Here is a 13,212-nt window from a genome sequence, read left to right as displayed (position 1 = left end):
ACATACCCTGTTGCTTTATATAGGCTTGATGGTACCTATCAAAATTTGGGAAATTTATCCCACCCTCCACAATTGGCTTTTGTAAAGATACTAAGGCAATTCTTGCTGCTTTCCCCAGCCAAATTAATTTTGTAAGAATACTATTTAATTTTTTATAACAGGACCCCTGAAAAAACACTGGTAACATACCCATTTGGTAGCAAACCACAGGTAAAATCATAATTTTAACCATCTGAACTCTCCCCTACCAAGACAGATGTAATGGGTTCCATTGCTCGCACATTTCTGTGACCTTTTGCAATAAGGATTTTTCATTTACTTTCATCGTTTCTTCCAACATTTTATAAATCCAAATTCATAAGTATTTTATACCCTCTTCCTTCCAAAGAAAGGGAAATGAATAAAACAATCATTTTTGACAATGTACATTAAGCGGAAGAATTTCTGATTTACTCCAATTTATTTTATATCCTGAAAACTTTCCAGGAAGCAGCCTAAGGAAGTCCCTGATTGGCTGTTTTTATGGGGGGAGTGGGCAGGTGCCTTCTGGACAGGACCACGTGGGCATCCCTCCTGCTGGTTGGTTTTTTTTTTGGGTGCAGGCAGGCACCTTCGGGGAATCCCTTCTGTCTTTTTCTTCAGGGTGGAGGGGGGAGGTCCTTCATGGCAGGAAGGAGTGGGCATCCCTCCTGCCATTTGTTTTAGGTTCGGGTAGGTTGCTGCAATTGTTAGGGGGGGTTGCGATTGTCAGGGGTTGTTGGGAAGGGCAGGCGGCGGTGGGGGATTTTTTTGTATGGGATAGATAATTTGTGTGTGTAATACACATAAAATATCTGTGCCCAAGGCATTTGAGCCAATCAGGGCCTTAGGCCCCTCTCCAAGCATCACATGATGCACTGGGGAGGGGCCTAAGACTCAGTGTCGTCACAGAGGAGCCAGAACAGTTGTTGTTTTCAGTACCTCCTACTCCCAACGTCAAAGGTACAGGGACGGGGATGGGGAAGGGCGGCATCTGGTGGCAGAAGGGAGTGGGCATCCTTCCTGCATTTTTTTTCAGGGAGCGGTCGGGTATCTTCAGGGGCAGGAGGGAGTGGGCATCCCTCCTGCCTTTTTCTTTGGGGTGGAGGGGGGAGTTCCTTCATGGCATCTTTTTGGGGTTGGTGGGAGGAACGATGGCTCGGGAGTGCTAGCGGTGGGGGGGGGGGATTTTTTAATGGGACAGATGGTGTGCAGAACATCTGTCCCATTTTTTTAAAAAAAGCAGAAGCCATGACAGAAGTGACAGGAGTCTGCTTCACTGAGCAAAGACTCTGTTGGTATCATTGGCGGATGAGATAAGGTGTGGATTTGATAAAGGGAATGAATATGTTATGGTATCCCTGGACATTTCTGCTGCCTTTGATACCTTGATCATAAAATCTTGCTGCAGCGACTGAGTTGCTGTGGGATAGAAGGAGTAGTTTACTCATGGTTTAAGTCTTTTCTTTCTGACCGGGGACAGGAAGTTTACATTAATGGTCAAAGCTCTGTGTAGAGGAGAATACAGAAAGGAGTCCCTCAGGGATTTTCGCTGTCGGCAGCATGGTTCAACATATATCTTGTTCCATTATGTACATTTTTGCGAGAGCTGGGGGTATCATACAGGATATATGTTGATGACCTGTTGTTTTTTCTTCCTTTGGAAAAATCAATGGTTTTGACTCAGCAGAAGTTGATACTATCTTGGCTAAGGTTATAAACATTGGATGTGTGAGAATAATATGAAACTGTAGTGAAAAGGGCATGTTTAGAAAATTACTCAATAAATCTTCAATTGCACAATTTACTCACTTATAGGGAGCTGTGATACATAAACACTTGATACCTGATAGTATAATTCTCTATCAGCTTATTGCATCCCTTTATTCTATTAATATTATATGGGATCCTCAGCGCCACCACTCAGAGCTCAAATAGATTTCATAGCTCTAAGCTTTATGTGTCAGCTCCTCATTGGTTCCCTGTTGTTTATTTCATATTCTTAGTATATGCTTTTGTAATGTTTTATATTTTATTTTATATTTTATAAATACGTTTTCATAAGTAATAAGTTATTTAAGTACTTAACTTTGACTTGTGGTCTCTGGCTAGGGGAAACATAACACCGACATGTTTCGCTCCTTGAGCTTTATCAAGGCTTGCCCCTAGAAATAAAACAAAAGCTATCAGCTATTATTTAGTCGACTACAGACAAATAGTAACAGAACCTAAGGTGATACATTTCTTTTAAAGTGTCCTGCCTATTTGCTTACCTAAAGTTTTCGCCGCCACAACCTGTGACCACTCTATCCTACAGATATGGCGGCGGCGTTTCAACTGAGATTTTAAAGACACCGGGACCCGCCTAAAACGTGACTGCGTCATTACGTTATTAACGCGTCATCCAGGGTACCCGATGCTATGTTATTAGGAATTGTATACTTAAGAAGAAAAGCCAAAATTTTAGCTACCTCCTCACTTTGGAATTTAATACCTCATATAAATATTATAACAATGAAGCCCACTCTAATTCGGCATTTAGGCCATGCGGGATCACTGTGTTTAGGGTATGGATCCACCGTTGTTCTTTATAGTTCAATAATTCCTCGATATTGCCTCCCTCCCGTCCCCATTCTAACTTTTCAATGACACGCCATTGAATTTGTTCCATGGTGTGTTGATATTGTAAAAAATGTTCTACCATTGGAGCTTGTATGTTCTTTGTTTTAATACGTGATTTATGTTCATTTAGTCTTATATGTATGGGTCTAGAGGTACGGCCCACATATATAAGACTACATGGACATATTATAATGTATACGACGTGAGTTGACTGGCAAGTCGTGTTAATACTTGCTGTGATTACTTTCCCCGTTTGAGGGTCTTTCCATATAGTGCCAGTAATAGTCGTGGAACACCATTGACAGTGTCCACAACTTGTGTGTTGTCCTATCAGATTTGTTTTATAATTCCCTAGTTTCTGTTGGATTAGAGTCTGCCCAATAGTTTTTCCTCTCTTAAAGGCAAACATAGGAATTTCTTTGAAAATTTCATGGGGACGGGAGGGAGGCAATATCGAGGAATTATTGAACTATAAAGAACAACGGTGGATCCATACCCTAAACACAGTGATCCCGCATGGCCTAAATGCCGAATTAGAGTGGGCTTCATTGTTATAATATTTATATGAGGTATTAAATTCCAAAGTGAGGAGGTAGCTAAAATTTTGGCTTTTCTTCTTAAGTATACAATTCCTAATAACATAGCATCGGGTACCCTGGATGACGCGTTAATAACGTAATGACGCAGTCACGTTTTAGGCGGGTCCCGGTGTCTTTAAAATCTCAGTTGAAACGCCGCCGCCATATCTGTAGGATAGAGTGGTCACAGGTTGTGGCGGCGAAAACTTTAGGTAAGCAAATAGGCAGGACACTTTAAAAGAAATGTATCACCTTAGGTTCTGTTACTATTTGTCTGTAGTCGACTAAATAATAGCTGATAGCTTTTGTTTTATTTCTAGGGGCAAGCCTTGATAAAGCTCAAGGAGCGAAACATGTCGGTGTTATGTTTCCCCTAGCCAGAGACCACAAGTCAAAGTTAAGTACTTAAATAACTTATTACTTATGAAAACGTATTTATAAAATATAAAATAAAATATAAAACATTACAAAAGCATATACTAAGAATATGAAATAAACAACAGGGAACCAATGAGGAGCTGACACATAAAGCTTAGAGCTATGAAATCTATTTGAGCTCTGAGTGGTGGCGCTGAGGATCCCATATAATATTAATAGAATAAAGGGATGCAATAAGCTGATAGAGAATTATACTATCAGGTATCAAGTGTTTAGAAAATTACTCAAGGCATAATTATTTGTAGATGCATTTTTTAGCCACTAATTTTCCTCTCTGCACAGTTGATGAATTATTCATGATTCTCATTATATAATCTATGGTATTAGTTTGTAGATTTGATTTTTGATGATTGTTTGTGTGTCTGTTTTATCATGTTTTTACAAAACTATGTACAGTATGTAAATTATGTAAACCGTTTAGTTTTAAACGGTAGAGAAAATTTTTAAAATAAATAAGTTGATGTTAAATGTACAAAAAACTAAGGTGATGTATCTGGCAAGAACACCGATAGTGAACCTGCCCAGAACTCTGAGAATACTAAATGCTGTTGTCCAGGTGTCCACAGAATTCCGGTATCTTGGAGTGGTTCTGGATCCTCAATTAACATTTAGACATCATGTGTTAAGTTTGATTAGGAGAGTGTACTATAAGATACACTTGGTAAGTAAACTGTATCATTATGTGTCGGGGGGGATTTTAAAATCATTCTCCAATTGTTGGTGCTTCTGGTTCTCGACTATTGTAATGTGGTATTGTTAGGTGTTCCAATGACGATACTAAAATCTCTGCAGATGGCGCAAAACTCTATTTTGCAAGTGTTATTCCGGTTTCAAAGAAATGAACACGTATCAGAGTATTATTGTAAGCTGTATTGGTTATAAATTGAGTTTAGAATTAAGTACAAATTATTGCTGTTGGTTTATTCAAGTGTGCAATGGTGTGCTCCACAATACTTGATGGATTGCATATCACCGTATGCTAGGGATGCAAAAGCTTCGTTTAGCAACAGAGCAGAACTTGACTATACCTTCTAGAAAGGAGTTAAGTCTGCAGACAGTGAGAGAAAAGGTGTTTTCATGTAGTGATCCAGAGTGGAATAATAATAATAATAATTTATTTTCTTGTATACCGCCTTGCCAGTACTTCTGGGCGGATCACAAGAGAAACTGAGACATTTCAGTGAAGAAATGCAATTCAAAAAACATATTCCTAATTTAAATACATCAATTAAGAAATACAATTCAATAAAGTATGAATACCTAATTAAAAAACACCATCGTTATTAACTGTTAAAAAAAACATTCTTGCTTATCGAATAGGTAGGTTTTCAATAATTTCCTAAATTTGAGATAAGAGTAAGATTGGACAATCAAAGGGCACATCCTTCTTTCATTAAGGGCTCCTTTTACAAAGGTGCGTTAGGGCCTTAACGTGTGAAATAGCGCGCACTAAAATGCCACATGCGCACTAGCTGCTACCGCCTCCTTTTAAGCAGGTGATAATTTTTCAGCTAGCCCGCGCTAATCTTGTGCATGCGCTAAAAATGCTAGAGTACCTTAGTAAAAGGAGCCCGTAGCAAACTGGAACGCTCCTCCGGAGTCTGTCATAGGGGAAAACACCCTCCACGGATTCAAGACAAAGTTAGACAAGTTCCTGCTGAACCAGAATGTACGCAGGTAGGGCTTGTCTGTTAGGGCGCTGGTCTTTGACCAGAGGGCCGCCGCGTGAGCAGACTGCTGGGCACGATGGACCACTGGTCTGACCCAGCAGCGGCAATTCTTATGTTCTTATATTGTTGTTGTTTTTTTAAAATCAGATCATGTAAGCCCTTATTACAAAAAACTACACTGGCTGCCGATGGAGGCAAGGATCATCTTCAAATTTGCTTGCCTCTGCTTCAAAACCTTAACAGGCTTGTCTCCAATCTACCTATCAGATCACTTTGAACGTTCAGGCCTCACCCGCACTCGTAATACCCACCTGTTTACCTTCCTGTCCCTAAAGGGCTGTGTCTACAAGAGGTTCCTCGATAGATCCCTGGCATTCCAAGGAGGCAAATGGAATAAATGTCTTACCACTTTCATCTCTAGCTCACCCTCCTACCAAACTTTCAGGAAATCAATCAAATCCTATCTCTTTGACAAATTCCTCTGACTCCCCTCCCCCCCAACCCCCCTCCCGCCTTGTAACCCTGCCTTGTATCTCCGAATTCCCTGACCACTCCCTACTCGCTAAGCTATGCTGATTGATTTATTTGTAACATCACTGTATATGTACAGTCTCTTACTCTGTTAACCGCTCTGAACTGTTATGGTACTGCGGTATACAAAAATAAACTTATTATTATAGTTATTATTATTTTTATTAGGATTTTATATACCGCCTATCAAGGTTATCTAAGCGGTTTTACAATCAGATTAAGCAGTTTGCAGGCTTTCAAGAAATTGTTAAAACATTTGTTTTGTTGTATGAAATACACAGTATGATTTCCTCGGCTTTGTTATGACTGCTACATGTTTGCTCATTGAATTGATCCTTTTGGGATGGCAGGGTTGTTTGACGATGTTAATGTTGATATGTCAGTCTGATTATGTAATGCGGTGTTGCCATTTTAATTTTTGTAAAACAATTGAAGTATTATTTATGTCTATTTATGAATGTGTTGATGTACTTCACCTTGTATAAGGTGGATTATAAATAAACCAAACCAAGGCAAAATGTGGAAGCAAGGTTATTAGCCAAGCTTGCCCTCACTTCAGAAATATTTCTTAACAAGCGGAGTACACTAGGTTTACCTTGCAGCCAATGAACTTGTGCGACTTTTCCTTGATAACCTGATAGTCTGCTTCCTCTCAGCATAGCACTACAAATCCCATCATGCAGCAATCTGTATTTTGTTCAACTGATTATTCTGTGCACTGTTTATTCCTGTAACCACCTGGGATCTCTGGCTAATGAGATCCCAGGTGAGGTTCTTAGCACCTGCCTATCGAATGCAGCACATTCAGAACCAACCTATTTATAACAGGTAGAAGGAATTGGTGGCCAAATCCTAAAAGCATGGACAGTGTTGCTGCCGCTGCTCTAACCGAAGAGAAGGAATTCAGCAGCCAACAGAGGACAAAATTATTGATCTGGGAGGACCTTGGAGTTCAGTAAACATGGGCCTGCATACACCATGTAAACGCATGGCAGGTTTCAAAGGTTGACTTCAGCTCTGCAATTAGAGTCCATTTGATTTTCTAAAAGAGAAAAAAAAAAGAAAGAAAGAAAGAGAATTTGGATTTTATTTTGAAACTGCAAGCAGTATGGCATCTGAGTCCTCGGCATCTTTCTCCGAGGAGCAGGAAAGCGGAAGCAATGTAGAGGAATTAGAAAGAAGAGAGTCGGTGGGTGCACTGTTTTTTTCCCTTTAACTGTTCTGCTAATTTGTGATGATGTCCCCTTCTTTTTCTTTTATATAAGCTGTTTTATTGCACCTTCTGCACTGCCTGCTCTTTTGCTTGCTACTCCACATATCTGTTTCTGGAAGGAATGGGGAAATGACATGATGAACAGATCTTGTTCTTATAGGATCACAGATGATAGAAAAGAGGTGCATGTCTCCTGGCTCTCTCTCAAGCTGTTTGCTGCCATGTGGGGCCTTGGATAGAGAGGATTCTTTTGCAGGCAGTGACATTTTCTATTTTGCTTACATAATACACCTCATATAACACTCTGATATTGATACTCGCGCACTCCAAATTTCAGCACCCCATAAGACCCTTCAGAGGTGTTCCAGTAGGAGAATTGGCAGCTCTTCTTTTTTTTTTATGGCAGAATTCTTCATGTGTAGCCCAAAGATACTACCATTTTCACACTGGTTCCCTGCCCCACCCCCTCCCCTGGACAAAAAAATTTCTCATTTAGTCTCACCTGCTGTCTTGAACAGTGTAACAATGCATAAGAACATAACATAAGAGTTGCTATACTGGGGCAGACTGAAGGTCCATCAAGCCCAATATCCTGTTTCCAACAGTGGCCAGCCCAGGTCACAAGTACCTGGCAAGATTTCAAAGAATAAATCAGCAGTGGATTTCCCCAAGTCCATCTTAATAGTGGCTTATGGACTTTTATTTTAGGATAGTATTCAAATCTTTTTTAAACCCTGCTAAGCTAACTGCTTTCACCACATTCTCTGGCTATGAATTCCAGAGTTGAATTGAATAAAGAAATTGAATAAAGAATTGAATAAAGAAATATTTTTATTCAGTTTGTTTTAAATCTACCATTTAGTAGCTTCATTGGAAGCCCCCTAGTCCTAATGTTTTTGGAAAGAGTAAACAAATGATTCACATCTACCTCTTCCACTCCACTCAATATTTTATATAACTTTATCATATCTCCCCTGAGTCATCTCTCCTCCAAGCTGAAGAATCCTAACCACTTTAGTCTTTCATCATAGGGAAGTTGTGCCATCCATTTTATAATTTTTGTCGCCCTTCTCTGTACCTTTTCTTTTTTATATCCAAGATATTTTATTAGAGAATATAATTAGAAAAAACAGTAGATGCTCACTTAACAACATAGTTGAACTAAGTATATAAAGAGCATAAGAAAGCAAATTGTTACATTAAATACTACAAAATACAAAAGTTGGAAGCACAGTGCATTAAAAAAAAGAGGGGGAAGGGGAAAAAAACTAATTACACCACTATACCATTTCCTCAAAAGGATTGAGACTAAGAAGGATCACAAAAAGAAGATAAATGGGACAATACTTGTGAAATGTTCTAATTGATCTCAATTTTTCTGCTATCACCATTTTACATCTCTGATTAAAAAAGATTGAGCTCCACCAATTATTAAGAAGATGCAGAGTTTTCTAATTGGAAAGAATTAGCTTTTGAGTAATTGTAATAATAATATCAAATAACTTCATATTCTTTTCAGAAATACTAATGTCTGGAGAATGAGATTTGAATATAATAATTGAAAGAGAAATCTGAATCGAAATGCCAAATATCTTTTGTATTATTATCCAAACTTCTTTCCAAAAGGAATTAACAATAGAACATTCATATATCATGAATCATATATTAGAGAGCCCGGAAGTTGTTTACAATTCCAACATACATCAGATGACACTAAGCCCGCCAATGAAAGTTTATGGGGAGTACATACTAGTTTATGATATAGAAAGAACATAGCTTGTATGGAACTTGCTGAAGTTAGGGGTCTCATAGTTCTGGTCCAGAAAAAGAACCAACTTGACTCATCCAATTTATGTCCACAATCCTGCTCCCATATATGCTGAAGAGCTGAGATGCATGCTGAAAATGAAGGGGTAATTATTTTATATAATTGAGAAGCAGCGTGGCCCTTTGTTAATAAGTTCATAGCTAGGTTATATATATCTGGAATGTGATCCCAAACACATCCCAGACATATTGATTATTTTTTAAACAATGGTATAATTGCATCAATTTATAGTATGAATGAGAAGGTAAAGAAAAATGTTTTACCAACTCCTGAAATAAGATTAAAGAATTTTCAGGACTCAAGATGTCCTTAAATGTAACTAGTTCTTTGTCTATACATTCCTTCCATAAAAAGGGTTTCTTATTGATTAAAACTTCAGGATTGAACCATGGAGTAACTTGTAAGGAGTTATAAAACGATAATTTAAAGTTTTATCAAGCGCAAGCAAACAAGGTGCCATTGCATTAAGAATATCATTAGTCATTTGAGATTTAGAAGCTATTAGCATCATCCAGTGGCGTACCTAGCATATGTGACACCCGTGGCCCTTCATTTTTTGACCCCCCCCATCTGTACGAAAAACATGATTTTTAGTAACAAGCCACACGTCACACATGAGTACCTAGGAAAAGGCAGCATCTTACATACTGCAGTGAGAAGTACAACAAAAATACACCCATTGTAAAACTAAACAAGCCAGACTAGTACAGATCAATCTTGCAGTCAATCCTAACAGAAAACCATGTCTTTCGAACACACAGAACACAGAAAACACCTTCGCCTAGTATGGAATATGTCATCACAAACTAACCCCTCCCCCTTTTACAAAACTGTAGTGTGGATTTTAGCCATGGTGGTAACAGCTCTGACGCTCATAGAATTCTGAGCATCAGAGCTGCTACCACCACGGCTGGCGCTAAAAAACGTTCAACAGTTTTGTAAAAGGGGGGAGATGAAATAGAAATACATAGACAAAGGTTAAATTGAACCAGCAAGAAGCTGGACTCTGCATACAATGCAACACCACAGAAACAGTGACACATGTCTCCTAAAGCAATAAATAAATAGAAAATTTTTGTTCTACCTTTGTCTTCTCTGGTTTCTGCTTTCCTCATCTTCTTGTTACTCTCTTCCTTCCATCCACTGTCTGCCATCTCTGCCCCTATATGGCATCTTCTCTCCTTCTATGCCCCTTCCAGAAACTGTATGCCTCCCTCTTCCATATCTCCTTTCACCCCCATTGGTCTGGCATCTCTCTCCTCTTCTTCCCTCTCCCACACCTCTCTTCTGCAGTCCCTTTCTTCCCTCATTTTCCTTTTCAATTTATTTTCTGCATCCATCTAGATTACGTTCTTACTACTTTCTCATCAATTTCCTTTTTTACTGTCTACCTACAGCTCGCCACCTCTTTCCCTCACCCCCTCCAGTATTTCCCTAACTCAATCCTTTTCCCCCTATCATGTGCCCTCCTTTTATTTATCCCCTCCTTCCATTATGTGCCCTCTTTCTCTACCCCTTCTATCTAGCTAAAGAAGCACTGCCTGGGCTTTGCAGTCCCCAGTTATGTCTCTAGCAGGATATATATTTCAAATCTGATATAGTCTAATGACAAAATAGAAATGAAATGATTTTTTTCTACCTTTTGTTGTCTCTGGTTTCTGCTTTTATCTTCTTTTCACTCTTTTCCTTCCAGCGTCTGCCCTGTCTCTTCAGTCCAGCATCTGCCCGTTCCATCCACTGTCTGCCCCTTCCAGAAACTGTCTGTCTCCCCCTGCCATCTCTCCTCTAGACCCCCCCCTTTGGTCTGCCATCCATCATCTTCGCTCTGTTCCCTCATGTTCTGGCATCTTTCTCCTTTCATCTCTCTTTCCCTCCCCCCTGTGATTTTTAGCATCTCTCTCTTATCATTTCCTCTGCTCAGATCTGATATCTCTGTCTCCTTCCCTGTTCTCGTGCATCTCTCTCTCTTCCCTTTCCTTCTCTGGTCTTCCTTCTTTATTTTCTGCCTCCGTCTAAATTAAATTATTTCTTACTATGCAGTCCTCAGTTTCCCTCTTTTCACTGTGTCTACGCACACCATGCCACCCCTTTCCTTCACCCCTCCACTATCTCACTAACTATCTTTCCACCATCGAGCATATGTCCTTTTTCTTTATCCCTCCTTCCTTCCAGTATGTGTTCTCTTTCTCCACTTCCATTCAGCATTTGCTCTCCCTTCTCCCCACTTCCATCATCTGCCCTCTTCTCTCTCCCCACTTCTATCATCTGCCCCTTCTCCTCACTTCCATCATCTGCCTTCTTCTCCCCACTTCCATCATCTGCCCTCTTCCCTCTCCCCCTTCTCCCCACTTCCATCATCTGCCTTCTTCTCCCCACTTCCATCATCTGCCCTCTTCCCTCTCTCCCTTCTCTCCACTTCCCTCATTTGCCCTCTTCTCTCTCCCCCTTCTCTCCATGTCCCTCATCTGCCCTCTTCTCTCTCCCCCTTCTCCCCACTTCCATCATCTGCCTCCTTCTCTCAATCTTTCCATCCACCACAGGCCCATCTCTCTCCCTTCCTCTCACCTTTCCGATTTTGGCAGCAAGATTGGCAACGCCCACTCCCCCCCCCCGCGATGTAACTTAAGATCGGCAATGGGCCTCCTTCTACCCCCAGCATCAACAGAACTTCAGATCGGCAACGCGGTGCTCAGTCAAAAGCTTCTCTCTGACTCGGCTTCCTGTTTCCGCCCAGACAGTTCAGTCAGAGGGAAGCTTTTGACTGAGTACCGCGTTGCCGATCTGAAGTGCTGTTGATGCCGGGGGTAGAAGGAGGTCCATTGCCGATCTTAAGTGTCATCACGGGAGGGGGCGCGTTGCCGATCATGAATTGCATCGCGGGGGGGCCGCCAATGCCACTCATCGCCGTTGCAGCCCAGAAGCTTCCGATGGTCCCAATGCAATCTTGCCGACCCTGCGCGGACCTGCACCGGATGACCCGGACTTGGCCGGCTGTGCAACCCCCCCTAAGGCGTGCACCTGGGGCGGACCTCCCCCACCCTCCCCTTGGTACACCACTGGCATCATCTTTGTTGGAAAAAAGAAAGTTATGCATTGTTCTAGAGCAAACCACACAGGTGTGTACTCTTGATGATCATAAAACCAATGTAATCCCTGCTGTATTATGAAGGTTTTGTGATATATCAGGAAATCTGGACATAAGACTCCACCTAATTCTTTTTTGAGTTTCAGTTTCTTTAAACAATTCTAGGGTTTTTTTTTTATTTCCAGAGAAAGTAAGAAAGCAATCTATTTAACTGCTTGTAGAAAGCCACAGGGAAAAGTTTTGGTATCATCTGTAGAATATAATTGATTTTGGGCACTAACATCATTTTTACTGTTTCTAATCTCCCCCACCAAGTTAAATTAAGAGGATGCCATGAGTGTATATATTTTTTAACCAAAACAATAATCCTTTCACTGTTGATAGTAACAGATTCTTGAATAGACCCATTCAATTCTATTCCCATATATTTTAACTTGTGAGAATTCCACACTAAATTAAATGGCTTGACCAATTCTGAATATGTATAATTATTAAGCGGTAATGTTTCTGTTTTTTGCATATTAATCTTATACCCTGAGAATGGAGAAAATTTGCTGATTGTCTGAAAAATGAGAGGAAGGGAGGATTCTGGATTAGAAATATATATTAAACCATTTCTGTACCTTTTCTAATGCTACTATTAGGGGCATTTTCAAAAAACTGACATCCAGAAAATTGTATAGATAGGCACTTAGACAGCCTAATCGCCAGGACATCCAAATGCTGATTTTCAAAACTGTCTTTCTGGAAGTCTTGTGAGTTGTCTTGGACATCTTGCAGTAATAATCAAACCTTTTCTGAGGTCCTAGATGGAACATAAACTTTTGAGAGCTAGACCTGTTTTAACATAACATAGCATAAATCTTTATTTATATACCGCGAAAGCCTTTTGTTTCGAGGCGGTTTACATGAAAAATGGCTGAGGAGAATCAGTGAGCTACAGCAATGGAGAGAGGACTGAAAATTGTATAGATTGCATAGAGGGAGCAGCCTGCCCCCCATGACCCTCTAGCTTTCTAGTAACGAACTCTGGCGAACTCTGTGTTGGGGCGATGGCGTGCGTGTCCAAAGAAAGGGCTCTGAGTGCCCCCTCTGGCATGCATGCCATAGGTTTTCCACCACTGTACTATAGCATGTAATTTCAAGGGGTGTACACATGGGACGGGCATGGGTATGTTTCCAACATACGCATACAGCTTATATTTAGGCACACCCATTTAAGTTTATGC

The sequence above is a fragment of the Geotrypetes seraphini genome, chromosome 2 (genome assembly GCF_902459505.1).
Source record: "Geotrypetes seraphini chromosome 2, aGeoSer1.1, whole genome shotgun sequence".
Classification (NCBI taxonomy): Eukaryota; Metazoa; Chordata; class Amphibia; order Gymnophiona; family Dermophiidae; genus Geotrypetes; species Geotrypetes seraphini.
The sequence above is the reverse complement of the archived record's forward strand: the minus strand, read 5'-3'. Positions refer to the sequence as shown.